General features: G+C 47.8%; 1 pseudogene; it reads right to left on the bottom strand.

Moving 5' to 3' along the window:
- LOC115799243 (disco-interacting protein 2 homolog C-like) overlaps positions 1 to 14,681 on the bottom strand; it is a 55,486-nt pseudogene that overhangs the window by 26,382 nt on the left and 14,423 nt on the right.

The raw sequence follows: 14,681 nt of genomic DNA on the forward strand, positions 1-14,681 counted from the left end.
GGAAATTGGCTTTCATTGACATCATACAGAGCCATGAATAGAAAAAGGGTAAAAAAAAAAAAAAAAAGATGGTAACATTTTATGATAACCACTGTGAATAACTAGGAATTTAATTGTTTATTTATTGCTCAACTCAAATATTAATTATTGACATTTACTAAGTGATTGATAATTAGTTAGTGTAAACCATCTATAAATATTATGTGGATGGTTATTGTAAAGTTGTATCTGAATTGTATAAATCTTTGTAATTAATTAATACTGGATAATGCATATATAATATTAATTTGTGGCTTTGAAGTTTAAAGTGATGCTTATAAAATGTGTTTTAAAGAGCATAAATGTGAGCAGGTGGGATAAATAACCAGTCTGTTACCTGGAGATTGTGGTTTTGTTTTCACGTGTTTACATTCACTTACACTAGCTGGTTAGTTTTAGGACAAGATTTTGGATTGGACATAAATTATGGCATAAAAGCACAATTTACAGTGCCATGCTGAATCCCCACTTTAGTGGTCTGTGTCATTGTGTACATTTATACGTGTGTTGCTGTGTGTCTGCACTGATCTGAGCTTTTCATTTTGGACTTGGAGCTAATAAATCTTGAACGTCAGTTACTTTTACTGAAACAAAGGAAGAAGAGAAGACTTCAGTCTGTGCATTGACTTTCAGAGCCATGAAGAAATGAAACCTACTCCTACAGTGGCAGAATACTAGCTGTTACATTGCTCATGCTAGATACAACTACAGCCTATTACAGTCTGCTTCACAAAGCTATAACCCCGAGAATACACTGGGCGTGGCTGCATTGCTCGCAGTTCCAACAGAAACATCCCAGAAGTGGCTCTGTGCTCAAATGGCACCAGGTCTGATTCTCACAGAAGCAGGCAGGAAGTCAGACACAGGACTGAATCCGGCCAATTTTCAAAATAAAAAACAGACTGAACAGCTGCTGGTGGGATGGAGTTGCAGTCAGAAGTATGACCTGTCTCACTGCTGCCACCACACAAGTGATGTGGCCAGCAAGCACATTTTTATGACACCATAATAACACTAATTATTAATAAAACCATTTATTTACACAAACATATAACTTAAACTTATAATATTGCTAATGATTACTTAAAATGATTAATTATAATCTGTTTGTTATTGTTACTACAATAACTATCTTCTAAACTTCAAATAACTGTCAATTAATCATTTTTACTGTTACTGTTACCAAACCCGCCCGAGCCCCGGAGCTGTATAGGGACTGCGTGTACATGCACTGATCTTATTATTGAAATCTTTAGCCATGTTTAATGCGAGCATCCACCTACAATATCTATAGGACAGAAATGAAGGAAAAGCATAACAGGCCCACTTTTCTGCCGGCTCCAGATTGGTGTGAAATCTTTGTGTCGTGTCACCCAGCCTCCCCTGGCTCTCCCAGTCTTTTAATGCTTGTGTCTGACTGTTAATTAAGAACATAAACATAAATAAAACAACATAAAATGAATAATGAAGTGATGAAAATGGGAATGATTTTATGCATAGCACAGACTGTGCAGTTCAAGAGTCATGATGTTTTTTTCCCCTCAGTGTACACAGAAGCTTTCATGGTCATATGATAATTTGATCATTATTATAATGTTAATGCAGCACATTTCTTTGTTTTGTTCTACAACACACCAAGGCCTCCTTTCTAATGTCAGGACATTGGTGCTTTACATTCATCTGTAAAAACCACAGCACGGGGACTAGTCTTCACGTTTTCCCCGTCTTTGGTATCACTTTTCAGTGATAAACGGTCTCAAGTGAAAACCTGAAAGACCAGAAATGAAGCCGGGGTGACCCGTGATGGATGACTGCTGAAGGAAACCTCATCTAGGCTTTGGACTCCTGTCCAGTGGGGAACATGAGTAAATACACTTACTGTAGTGTCATTATGTGTACACTACATGTCCAAACTATCACCCAAGGCCATTAAAACACATAAAAGAAGCTGCATATTGAATCACGTCTGACTCAGGAAGCACCTCATCCAACAAGCCCTGCATGCATCATGACCGCCAGGCAGGAAAGGTTTGATCCTTCCTTCGAGCTCCTTTTTAATTTCACAGTCACCTCTGAAGAACCCTGCAGCAACAAGCACCCTTCAGATACTGCTGGATTCCCACCATGTGGAGAGCTTTCCATGTTTACTGCTTAAAGTCACTGGAGCGTCATCTGGGGTATTAATTACGCAATTATAATAAACATTTTTTGTTTATGAAAGAGTCAGAAATCCACTGATTTCTGTCACATAGCCACACTCCGTGCCTTAACTGCACACAGACCAATCCTGCACACATGCAGTCAGCCACCAGAGGAAAAACATAGCAAAGATGTCGACTTCACATAAACTACATGACAAGTAGAGTTACATGTACACCATCGATATCTGTGTTATGTGACTACATGATGATTTTAAGACTGAGCATGAGTATTAGAGTGGATTAGTGACAGCAGCAGAGACTAATGGATGGACAGGCGGAGGTCAGCATGGAGGAGCAGTGATGGAGAAACTCATTACAGCCTCTAAGGGAGGTCTTCGCTGCCTAGGCGACCCCCCACCCCCCCAGCAAAAAGCAACACCAGCACCGATCAATCACAGCACTCCACGGTCCTCGCTGCAGGGCTAATATGAGCTAATACTTCCTTGTTTGTCCCAATTAAATGCTGTTAAACTGGCTCACACCAGTTTGCTAATTATTGATTGTTGTTTGACTGCCACGGAGACGGGAGCCAAATCAAATCTGGAGACAAAAGCACACCGTGAGGTTTCAATATCAGTCGCCTTCAAACAAGTGAAAATATGACCCTGCAAAAGAAATCAGCTCATCACTCCACTAACAGATGTTTTTGTGTCTCAAGGTCATCAAATGTTGTTGGCTGCCTGTCTCTATATAAAAGATTTTAGCTCTTTCATTAAAGAGCACCCACCCTCATCTCCAGCGCCACATACTATTCTTAGCTTTGCATGATTCATAATTTCAAATAGTCTTTATTTATCTTCGATGCAGCCCCTCAGTTTATCTTTTGTCTGAAACAAGTGATTTTAGCTCCTCCCATTGAAGATCACCTTTCTTCTGATTGGCTGCTCCTGACAAACAGATGGCTTATACAGCAGGTAGCTGTGTGTCTGAGATGACCTTACAAGGATATCTCCTCTCTATGACATCACACAGAGCCAAAAGTAGAAAAAACTGACTGAGAGTAGTTTGAAGTTTTGTTATAGTTTAATTTATAGTATAGTTTTGTCTTGCAGCAATTATAAAAGTAATTGGCATGTGATAATTACAGTAGTGAGTTTATTTTGCTGCTAAGCTCACATCAGCATCCTTTTTCTTTACAGCGGTGGCCTTTAGCCCCTCCCTGGGTTCCCTGAGCCTGGGTTCAACAACATTCGGCCACATTCAGTCCCATCTGCTCTCCAGTGGGCCGCAGCACGAAAATAGGGCTGCAACTAATGACTATTTTGATAGGCGATTAGTCATCGACTATTGAAACGATTAGTCGACTAATCGGATTATGAATCATATAATTATGAAATGGCACTTATTTAGCTATCAGCTTTTACATTTAGCATAAGGTTATTTAAAATGTGGTAATAACACACGGAAGATGGACACTTCATTCAAAAATTTTAATCAGGTTTGCTGCTGATATAAATTTAACAGTCCATTTTTCCAACCATAAAAATAATCTATAGTACTTTTTCTTCCCTGTAAAACAAAGTTGGCACAGTTTCACCAGTAGCCCCCATGACTAAACGTGCCACTGAATGCATGTGTGAAGCTCGCCAGAGATAGACGGACAGGAAGACGTCTCACTCCGTTAGAAAAAAATCATCAGTAATAAAAAATGACTATTATCAACAATTAAATTAATCATCAACTATTTTTATTGTCAATTATTGTCGACAATGTCAACTAATTGTTGCAGCCCTACACTAAAATCATTCCCAATAATAAGAAAATAAAAGCTTCCCTTCTTTAAGAGTACAGAAGCATACGCTCTTTGTAACAAGTATTCCTACTGATGAACAGCCTTTGATGGCATAAGAAAAAAAAAGTGTGACTTCAACAATGTGTGAACAAAGTTTTTCCACTTTCTGTCAAACAGCTGTCATTACCAAAGAAATGCTTCAATCGTGACTCAAAAAACACGTCCTCTTTATAGGTCTTAATTGTTTCTCAGTAGAAATACAGAAGGACTAAAACTGTCCTCTTTTTCAGCAATTTTTACACTTTGCATGCAGTCCAGTGGGCTGCTGATGTCTGCACCCTCAGCCTTCCCACGGTGGAGGCAAGGCAGCAGGGACTGTTGTTTCATGGTCAAAAAAACCCCGTAGTCTGCACCTAACGCCCCACTGCACAGCCCTCACTTGTTTTTCATTTAAGTTCATATTTACAGTCCAAAAAACTCCTCTGAAAAAGCACATTTTAAGTTAAACAACATCACTGTCATACTATGGACCCAAATGCAGGAGACTGGAGGCAGGTAATCCAGCACAATGTGAGCCTTTATTGAGGCTTATACAAGTATGAAACAGCACACAAAAAAATCTAAATGAAACAGCCTCCAGAGCTTGAGGTGCACGAAGAACAAACAGGGCAGCAAAACCACAGGACGCACAAAAGATAAATCGACATGGATGAAAAGGAACACAATAACCCAAAGACAAAAACACAAACAACCCAACAAGGCTTCACAATAACATGAGGGGAACAAGCAGAGGCACCAGCAGAGAGGAGACTGAGGGATGAACTAAATGAAAAAATACTGAGGGAACCGAAACCCACCTGAGAAATAATAAACTCAGAACAGGGTCCAAAACAAGAAATCCTGACTGGAGGAACATCAGGACAGTAAAGAACCCGATATCGAATAACACAACAAAAGCTATGCTTCAAACATACTAAGACATCTGTGAAAAATCCTGGCTTTTTTCAGGCAAAGGTTTCACAAACATTTGGGGGGGGGCAGTGCATTTGCAGCACCAGGAGGGTCCAAACAGTGAAAATGAGCTGCAGTGTGTTTATGGGAGTGAAAGGAAATGTCCCCCTGTGCACCGCTGTGGCTCACTGATGTGTTTTTGGACCAACAATGGAGCTGTCTGGTTTTGGGTACACAGACGATAAATCACTGCTGATTTTTGGGCTTTTTGTTGGGCTTTTTGACAGCTTGAAAAATGCAGTATATCACCAGGCTTCCTGTTTATCTGAGTGCAAACACATCTATGCTGTCAGAGCTATCGGAGCTAAAAAATTCAACACATTTCTGCTGTAAAAAGTGAAAATCACAGCGCTGCCAGGACAGAGGAAGCTCGTTTTTATTCATAAATCTTGCTTCACTAGATTTATCTGCAGTGTTCTGCTTTATTTCAAGCTGCTGTTTCTGTAAAAAGTGGATTTATCACACCTGAGTGGAGACTCTACCACTCAATTTACCCAAAGATGAGCTCAGCTGTTTGCACACAGATTTTTTTTTTTGCTGGAGTGCATGACTTCAGGGCACAGATGCGCTTGTGCATCTATGAATACAAACAAGTTATGCCTACAAACAAACATTTATACAGATCGCCCTGCAAAGTGGAAGTGCAGTGAATCCAGTTTCCATAAGAATCACTTCCTAGAGAGAAACTTAATATGATGAGCTGCCTGAACAATATATTTCCAGGGACGTCTCTGGAGGACCACAAATCAGGTCCACTGAGCACGCTCTGCCTGCTAATTCATTTCCCACAGCTTTATTCATTTTTCTTAAAAAACAACATCATGACAGCGACAGTGTGACCTGGCAAAAAAAATGTTCACGGACTGACAGCAAAAACTGAAACATGGTTTCGAGGCAACCTGCCAGAGGGGACATTGTTTCCATGTCCAGTATTGATACGGTCAGACCCTCTCTTATAAGCCAGAAATATTGATTACTGCAGTGAAAATGGCCTTTAATATCTATGAGTAAATTATATTCCTGTCTCATCACATAAGTGCCTCTAGATTGTCACACTTCTCCCCCCTTAAAGTATCAGAAATATATTCCCATGGTGTGGACTTCACTGGGGTGTCTGGGAACACATGCATTTTTGTATCATCCTTCCTGTGACTTCCTGATCACACTAGCAGCTTTTCAGAAGCAGAGCATTTAGTCTGCATAGAGTCTTTTATTTTGAAATTTGTGGTTTTGGTGCTATTTTTATTTTTATCTGACAAATAATACAGGTTGCAGTAAGATACAGGCCATCCAAGAAGTTTCTAGCCTGCAAGAGCAGAGAGGCATTGCTGTTGGTGCTAGCACTGCTAACGCTAGCGACACTCTTCAAACTAAGGCCTCAGTAACACAGCTCTAAAGACCAATTGAAAATCCGCTGGCAAGCTACAGTTGCTAGACAGAAAAGGTTTATTTCTCAACCGGTTGACAAGTGGTTGCTGGAGGTTGCAGGCTGTTGCTAGGTGAACTTGGTTGCAAGAAGGGTGCTACACCAAGAGCAGCCTTGTGATTGCTTTAGTCACAAGCAGATTAGGTTGCACAAAAGACACCAACTTTCCAGCAAGCACTAACCATCACCCGGCACAACTTTTACTTTGAAAGGAAAGGGTCTCCATTTCTAGTTTGAATCATGCTTTACACTGTTTTGGTGGTGAGTAGTTGGCAACTGTTTGCAGACACATTGGCATCTTCCATGCAAACTATGACTGCAGCAATCGCATGCAACCAAAGCCATTGCAAGGAGGTTTTCTGTGGAGTGTCATATACCTTTCTGCAACCAAAAAGCGACTAATCACTGCCGCAACCTCCAGCAATCACTATCCAGTTAGTCAGCAAATACACATTTTTCCATAGCCACTGGTGGTGGCCAGAGGGTCACTGACCAGTCTCTGAGACTGTGTGACTAAGGCCTATGCTGACATCATGCCCGCAACATTAAGTACAAGTGTCATGCATCTCAGTGAAGGATTTGATTATCAAGGACTAACAGTTCCATATAGCTCTTAAATATACATACAATATTTGTATGGGCAATGTTTAACCTCATCTATTATACTGTGCTTAATTTTTAATGTTTTAATTTTTTTTTCTGCCTTTTAGATCAGTCAACTGGTCTGATTTTTTTCTCGCTCGTTTAAAAAAACAGTAAATAAGTCACCAAGAACATCTCTACTCTAAATATGGTCAAATCTGACTATGAAATCAAACAAGGTGAGAGCAGACTCATAATCTCAAGGCTTCAAAATTAGGAGTTAAACCCAATGAGGTGCCATGCTTTATATTGTCCATGGATCCTGAGCTACATAACATCTGTCTTGAATGACTATGATCTTTGATAGTTAACTCAAACATTTTAGTTAAATGAAACAAAATTAAAACTAGAACCCTGAAACTACCTGAAATGTTCCACAGGATGGTATCACCTTCTTAGTGACCAAAGGTTCTCTTTCCTTCATCTTGGCTTAACTTTGGGCTTTTTAGGAGGAGTGCAAAATAAATCCAAAAAGTCACTGTGTCATGTCCTGGGCCGTTGGCCCAGCGTTTTGTGTTAATAGTTTATTTCCTGAGTTTGTCCTCCCTGTATGTTTGTCATGTTCCCAGTGTTGTGACTTGTCTGCGTGTTCCTTGGTTTATCACTTCCTGTTTTATTTTGCCAATGTGATTTCCTTGTGCTTTGTGTTTAGCTTTGCTTCCCCTGTGTAATTAGTTTCATTTGCCTCACCTGTTGTTCCCTGCTGTTTCCTCTTGCCCTGATTACCCATTGTGTATTTAAGCCCTCAGTTTTCTTTTGTTCTCTGTCGCGTCGTTGATGTTGTGTGCCCGTGTGTTCCCTGTGTTTGCCCGTCGTCTCCCTTCCAAGATTTTTGTATTTGTTTTTCCCCCGCTTAAATAAATCCCTTTTAAGTTACGCTGACTTCTGGAGTCCTTCGTGTCAGCCATTCCTCGCCTGTTTCCTCCCCGGCCATGGCAGAACGACGCGACCATTACAAAACCCCCTCCGGCTCCAATTTTTTCGACGGCACTCGTCTAGCGCTGGGGGGCCCGGCGTCTTTGAACAGTCCCCGTCATCGTCACTCACCTGCCTCCCCTTTCGCTGATCCCTCCCTTCCTCGGCAGCCGCGGAGGAGAGGGAGTTCCCGGCAGCAACGGCGGAAGGCACCCCGAGACCCGAGCGGTATAACGCCGCGGACCGCTTCACCACTTCACACCCAATCCTCCGTTTCCGTGAGTAACACTGGCTTCAACGCTACTATGCCTGCGGACAATTATTCCCGTCACCCCCCTGCCTTTCCCCTCCCTGAGGTGGCTAAGCAGACCATTATCTGTTGGGTGGATTCACTGGTTATGGACCTTCTGGCTGACCCATGTGAGCAGGAACAGCAACAGCTCACGGCCCAGCTGCAAGGGCTAGTCGATGATTACCCTTGGTTATTTGGCTCTCTGCATGGGTTAGTGCAGGATTTCTTAACCTCCACCCTTCACCTACAGCAGTCCCCAGTGTCAGCTCATTCTCAGTCCCCAGTGTCAGCGCATTCTCAGTGCCCGGTGTCAGCTGTGTCTCAGTCTCCCCAGTCAGCTGTGCCTCAGGCTGCTTCCACGCAGTCAGCTCCTCTCCCTAGCTCACAGTCAGTCTCCTCGCAGTCAGTCTCCTCGCAGTCAGTCTCCTCGCAGTCAGTCTCCTCGCAGTCAGTCTCCTCGCAGTCAGTCTCCTCGCAGTCAGTCTCCTCGCAGTCAGTCTCCTCGCAGTCAGTCTCCTCGCAGTCAGCTCTAACGCCCTTAGCTCCTGCTCTCTCTAGCTCGCAGTCTGCTCTTTCTGTCTCCCGGCCTGCTTCCACGCGGCCAGTTTTGACGTACTCAGGCCCCTCTAGCCTTCAGTCGGTTTCCCTAATGTCTGTTCACCCTAGCACTCTGTCAGTTCCTCCAGTGTCAGTTCCTCCTCAGTCGCAGTGTTCCCAGTCAGCTGTAGCTCCAGCTCCTCCTCAGTCGCAGTGTTCCCAGTCGGCTGTAGCTCCAGCTCCTCCTCAGTCGCAGTGTTCCCAGTCGGCTGTAGCTCCAGCTCCTCCTCAGTCGCAGTGTTCCCAGTCGGCTGTAGCTCCAGCTCCTCCTCAGTCGCAGTGTTCCCAGTCGGCTGTAGCTCCAGCTCCTCCTCAGTCGCAGTGTTCCCAGTCGGCTGTAGCTCCAGCTCCTCCTCAGTCGCAGTGTTCCCAGTCAGCTGTAGCTCCAGCTCCTCCTCAGTCGCAGTCTCAGACCCCTCAGTTAGCTCCAGCTCCCTCTGCTCACCCTGCTCCCGCTCCCTTGGCTCCAGCTCCCCCTGCACCCGTACCTGTTCCGCGGGTGGGGGCAGCCACGGACGGGCTGACCTCTGCACCCGTACCTGTTCCGCGGGTGGGGGCAGCCACGGACGGGCTGACCTCTGCACCCGTTCCTGTTCCGCGGGTGGGGGCAACCAGGTCCAAGCCTTCGCATCGGTTTTCTGTGTTAGCTGCAGCAGCAGGGTCTCAGTCAGCTCTAGCTCCAGTCGCTCTCCCTCGCCTTCAGTCAGCTCCAGTAACTCTTCCTCGGTCCCCAGTGTCAGCTGTTTCAGTGCCCTCTCAGTCAGTTCCCTCAGCCCCTGTCTTAGTTCCTTCGGTTTTGGTCCCAGTTCCCTCAGCTCCTGCTCCTTCTGTAGCTCCAGTAGTGTCAGCTCCCTCTCAGGCCCCAGTGTCAGCGGGCTCTCGGTCTGTCTCCACGCAGCCAGATCTCCCTAGCTCTCGGTCTGTCTCCACGCAGCCAGATCTCCCTAGCTCTCGGTCTGTTTCCACGCAGCCAGATCTCCCTAGCTCTCGGTCTGTTTCCACGCAGCCAGATCTCCCTAGCTCTCGGTCTGTTTCCACGCAGCCAGATCTCCCTAGCTCTCGGTCTGTCTCCACGCAGCCAGATCTCCCTAGCTCTCGGTCTGTCTCCACGCAGCCAGATCTCCCTAGCTCTCGGTCTGTTTCCACGCAGCCAGAGCTCCCTAGCTCTCGGTCTGTTTCCACGCAGCCAGATCTCCCTAGCTCTCGGTCTGTTTCCACGCAGCCAGATCTCCCTAGCTCTCGGCCTGCTTCCACGCAGCCAGTCGTCTCCCGGCCTGCTTCCACGCAGCCAGTCGTCTCCCGGCCGGCTTCCACGCAGCCAGTCGTCTCCCGGCCTGCTTCCACGCAGCCAGTCGTCTCCCGGCCTGCTTCCACGCAGCCAGTCGTCTCCCGGCCTGCTTCCACGCAGCCAGTCGTCTCCCGGCCTGCTTCCACGCAGCCAGTCGTCTCCCGGCCTGCTTCCACGCAGCCAGTCGTCTCCCGGCCTGCTGCCACGCAGCCAGTCGTCTCCCGGCCTGCTTCCACGCAGCCAGTCGTCTCCCGGCCTGCTTCCACGCAGCCAGTCGTCTCCCGGCCTGCTTCCACGCAGTCCCCTGCACCTCTGCTATTCCTCGAGCAGCCCCTGCTGCTCAATAAAGCAGCAGTGTGCCCTGTTCCGCGGTCCCAGCCTACGCATCCGGTGCCTCACTATGTAGGCCCCGTTCAGCCCATGGGCTCAGCTCACTCCAAGCCGATGGGGGTCTCCGCTCATTCCGAGCCGATGGGGGTCTCCGCTCAGTCCGAGCACTCCGCGCCAGAGGGCCCCGCTCAGTCCGAGCCGATGGGGGTCTCCGCTCAGTCCGAGCCAGGGGGTCCCGCTCAGTCCGAGCCGATGGGGGTCTCCGCTCAGTCCGAGCGCTCCGCGCCAGAGGGTCCCGCTCAGTCCGAGCCGATGGGGGTCTCCGCTCAGTCCGAGCCAGGGGGTCCCGCTCAGTCCGAGCACTCCGCGCCAGAGGGTCCCGCTCAGTCCGAGCCGATGGGGGTCTCCGCTCAGTCCGAGCGCTCCGCGCACGAGGGTCCCGCTCAGTCCGAGCCGATGGGGGTCTCCGCTCAGTCCGAGCGCTCCGAGCCAGGGGGTCCCGCTCAGTCCGAGCCGGTGGGGGTCTCTGCTCAGTCCGAGCGCTCCACGTCACCCGAGGGTTCCCCACCAGAGCCCGGGGTCGCCCTTCTCCGCCGCCGCATGCCCCGCGGTCGGCCTCCAGTGTCTGCTCCCCGTCACCGCCGCCGCATGCCCCGCGGTCGGCCTCCAGTGACCCCTCCTCGTCGCCGCCGCCGCTGGGAGCGCGGTCGGCCTCCAGTGACCCCTCCTCGTCGCCGCCGCATGCCGCGCGGTCGGCCTCCAGTGTCTTCTCCTCGTCTCCGCCGCCGCCGCTGGAAGCACGGTCAGCCTCCGGTGCCTGCTCCCCGTCGCCGCCGCCGCTGGGAGCGCGGTCGGCCTCCAGTGACTCCTCCTCGTCGTCGCCGCCGCCGCTGGGAGCGCGGTCGGCCTCCAGTGACTCCTCCTCGTCGTCGCCGCCGCCGCTGGGAGCGCGGTCGGCCTCCAGTGACTCCTCCTCGTCGTCGCCGCCGCCGCTGGGAGCGCGGTCGGCCTCCAGTGACTCCTCCTCGTCGTCGCCGCCGCCGCTGGGAGCGCGGTCGGCCTCCAGTGACTCCCCCTCGTCGTCACCGCTGGGAGCGCGGTCGGCCTCCAGTGATTCCTTCTCGTCCTCGCCGCCGCCGCCGCTGGGAGCGCGGTCGGCCTCCCTCGTTGGGACTTTGCTTTGTGGCCCCTTGGCCTCTGCGGCCTCCTGAACTGTGTGTTTTTTGTTTTGGATTTCCCACTGACTCCCCTGAACTGTGGACTGTTTTTTCCCCTGCTGTTTTTGTTTTGTCATAGCTCCTGGACTGTTCCTTGTTTCGACCCCCTATTTTGGACATTGGAGCTCTCCGGCCTTGTGCCGTCGCTTTTTGTTTCATCCGGTTGTTTTTTGTTTTCTCATCCCCGTGTTTTTGCTCTGGTTTTTGGACTGTATTCAGCTTGTGCCATTGCTTTTCTTTGTTCGGTTCCTTGTGCTTATTGTTTTTTGCCCTTGTGCTCTACCCTTGCTCCAGTGCTTCCTTGTGTTTTTGGGTTTGTTCCTGACTTTGTTTGCTCCCTGTCTGTTTTTGTTTCGGGCCCTCCTTCCTGGTCCCCCGCCTCCCGCCCTTGTCTGGTTTTGTTTCTGGTTTTGGCCGTCGGGAGCCGGCCTTTGAGGGGGGGGTACTGTCATGTCCTGGGCCGTTGGCCCAGCGTTTTGTGTTAATAGTTTATTTCCTGAGTTTGTCCTCCCTGTATGTTTGTCATGTTCCCAGTGTTGTGACTTGTCTGCGTGTTCCTTGGTTTATCACTTCCTGTTTTATTTTGCCAATGTGATTTCCTTGTGCTTTGTGTTTAGCTTTGCTTCCCCTGTGTAATTAGTTTCATTTGCCTCACCTGTTGTTCCCTGCTGTTTCCTCTTGCCCTGATTACCCATTGTGTATTTAAGCCCTCAGTTTTCTTTTGTTCTCTGTCGCGTCGTTGATGTTGTGTGCCCGTGTGTTCCCTGTGTTTGCCCGTCGTCTCCCTTCCAAGATTTTTGTATTTGTTTTTCCCCCGCTTAAATAAATCCCTTTTAAGTTACGCTGACTTCTGGAGTCCTTCGTGTCAGCCATTCCTCGCCTGTTTCCTCCCCGGCCATGACACACTGTTTTATTCTCAGACCCGTCGCTATGGGCGGGCCCTAGGGGGCCGTGCCCGCCCACTGATACGCTTGGGCCCGCCCTGGCCCGCCCACCCAAGCCAGATCACTAATCAAGCTAATAATAGTGGTGCCCCCCTGTTGGATTTCATAAGCCCCCCTTAAGACTGAGATCTGGCGACAGGACTGTTTATTCTGTAGCCAGAAACTGTAAATGAAATTCTTCTTCTTTCCTCGTCTGTCTGTCACACCATGTCCTCCTTCACTACATCCATGAACCTCCTCTGTGGTCTTCCTCTTTTCCTCATTCCTGGCAGCTCAAGATTCCACATCCTTTGTCCAATACTTCCATTATCCCTCCTCTGCACATGACCAAACCATTTCAGCCTTGCCTCTTCAACTTTGTCTCGACCTCGACTTAATACACACATTTCTAATCTTCCACTCTGGTCACTCCCTGTGAAAATCAGAACATCTTCAACTCAGCCTCCTGTCTTTTTGTCAGTGCCACTATCTCCAAAGCATCCATCCATTATAGCAGCTCTCAGTACCAGTTTGTAAACCTTTTCTTTCACTCTTGCTGCTCTCCGTCTGCCACACATCACCTCTGACATTCATCTCCACCCACTCCATCCTGCCCACACTCTCTTTTTGCCTCTCTTGCACACTGTTCAGTGCTAGAAATCTTAATTGAAATTAAAACCAATTAATTGTCTAATTAACACACAAACAGTGGAAAACAAAGAACTGCTGCAGTGCTGTGGTACTGTGAGATGGAGGTGCTTGAAAGAAATGTGGCAGATAGATGGGCAGATGGACAGATGAATGGACTTAAAACATAGAAAGAACAGAGTGTGGATTTTACACTCTGACCACGGACAGTGGACCAAACATCTGGGTCCAATCTGCTCATCAGCTCCACTCAATAGTGTGTGTGTGTGTGCGTGCGTGTGTGAGTGTGTGTTACTGAGGTGTTTTCTCAGCACGACTGCAGCGTAACAACATTCCTGGTTCGTCTTCTCTCTAATTCACACACACTCACACACACACACGGTCCGTGGGGAGACGCCATCTTCCACTTGCAGTGCAGCAGAGCAGGGAGGGAGTTGCCTAGCAACGGTTCTCCTGGAGAAGGCCTGAGACGGCCATCTTGGATTTGGAGCGTCAGATGTGAGAAGTGGGCTAATGATACCTGCCAGGGTGAGTGCATATGTTTGAGTGTGTGAGGTGTGTGTGTGTCGCAGCAGCCTGTATTGGCAGCCTAATTACTTTCCTCCTCCTCCTCGCCGCTCCCTCTCCTCCCCCCTCCTCGCCGCTCGCCTGTTTTAATGGCACACAGCTGAGAGAGGATCGATAGCGGCCGACTGCAGATTGGAGTTTTAATGCCCGCTGAGAACATGGAGTGGAACGGTTCAACCAAAAAAAATCCCCCCAAAAAAGCCCTGAAAACTTGCTGTATCAAGTTCCCCATAAACCTGTGATGTCTGCAGAGAAGACACTGTTCCTGTTTCCTGTATCTTGAAGGACAGTTCCTGTTCTTGGATGTTTTCCAACCAACTTTACCTAAAAAGAAATCACCCGAAGCTGCAACAATATGTAATAATTAGACCAATCTAAAAAAACTGCCACTATTCCCAATTAATGCAGTCCTAACAATGAGCAGCAGTGGTTACGATTCCCTAAAGAGCATCGGGTCTGCTTGTGTTGCTTCTGTTATGTTTTTTTTTTTGTTGACCTTCATCACAGAGGTCAAAAAATAAGCAAAAATGCACATTTAAAGATTTTGGGCGAACTGGTGTTCTATTTGTGAGTTCAATAATACATTATTAAATAGCACTGACTGCCAAATACGCTGGGATTAATAAATTATGATGTGTTGTCTCTTTGCTTTGTCTTGTGTTGAGCTCAAGCAGCAATGTCAGTGACTTAAAAAAAAATAGGCCAAAAACTGCAGTTCCTCTAATGCCCACATGAGGCTGGCTTCAAATTCAACTAAGCCCCCACAGACTCCCATGTAAAAATGAACAAATATACAGCAGAAGTAATCATGTTACCATCCAAAGGGCAACTTTGGCTCCAAAAAAACATGGTG

The sequence above is a fragment of the Archocentrus centrarchus genome, chromosome 20 (genome assembly GCF_007364275.1).
Source record: "Archocentrus centrarchus isolate MPI-CPG fArcCen1 chromosome 20, fArcCen1, whole genome shotgun sequence".
Lineage (NCBI taxonomy): Eukaryota > Metazoa > Chordata > Actinopteri > Cichliformes > Cichlidae > Archocentrus > Archocentrus centrarchus.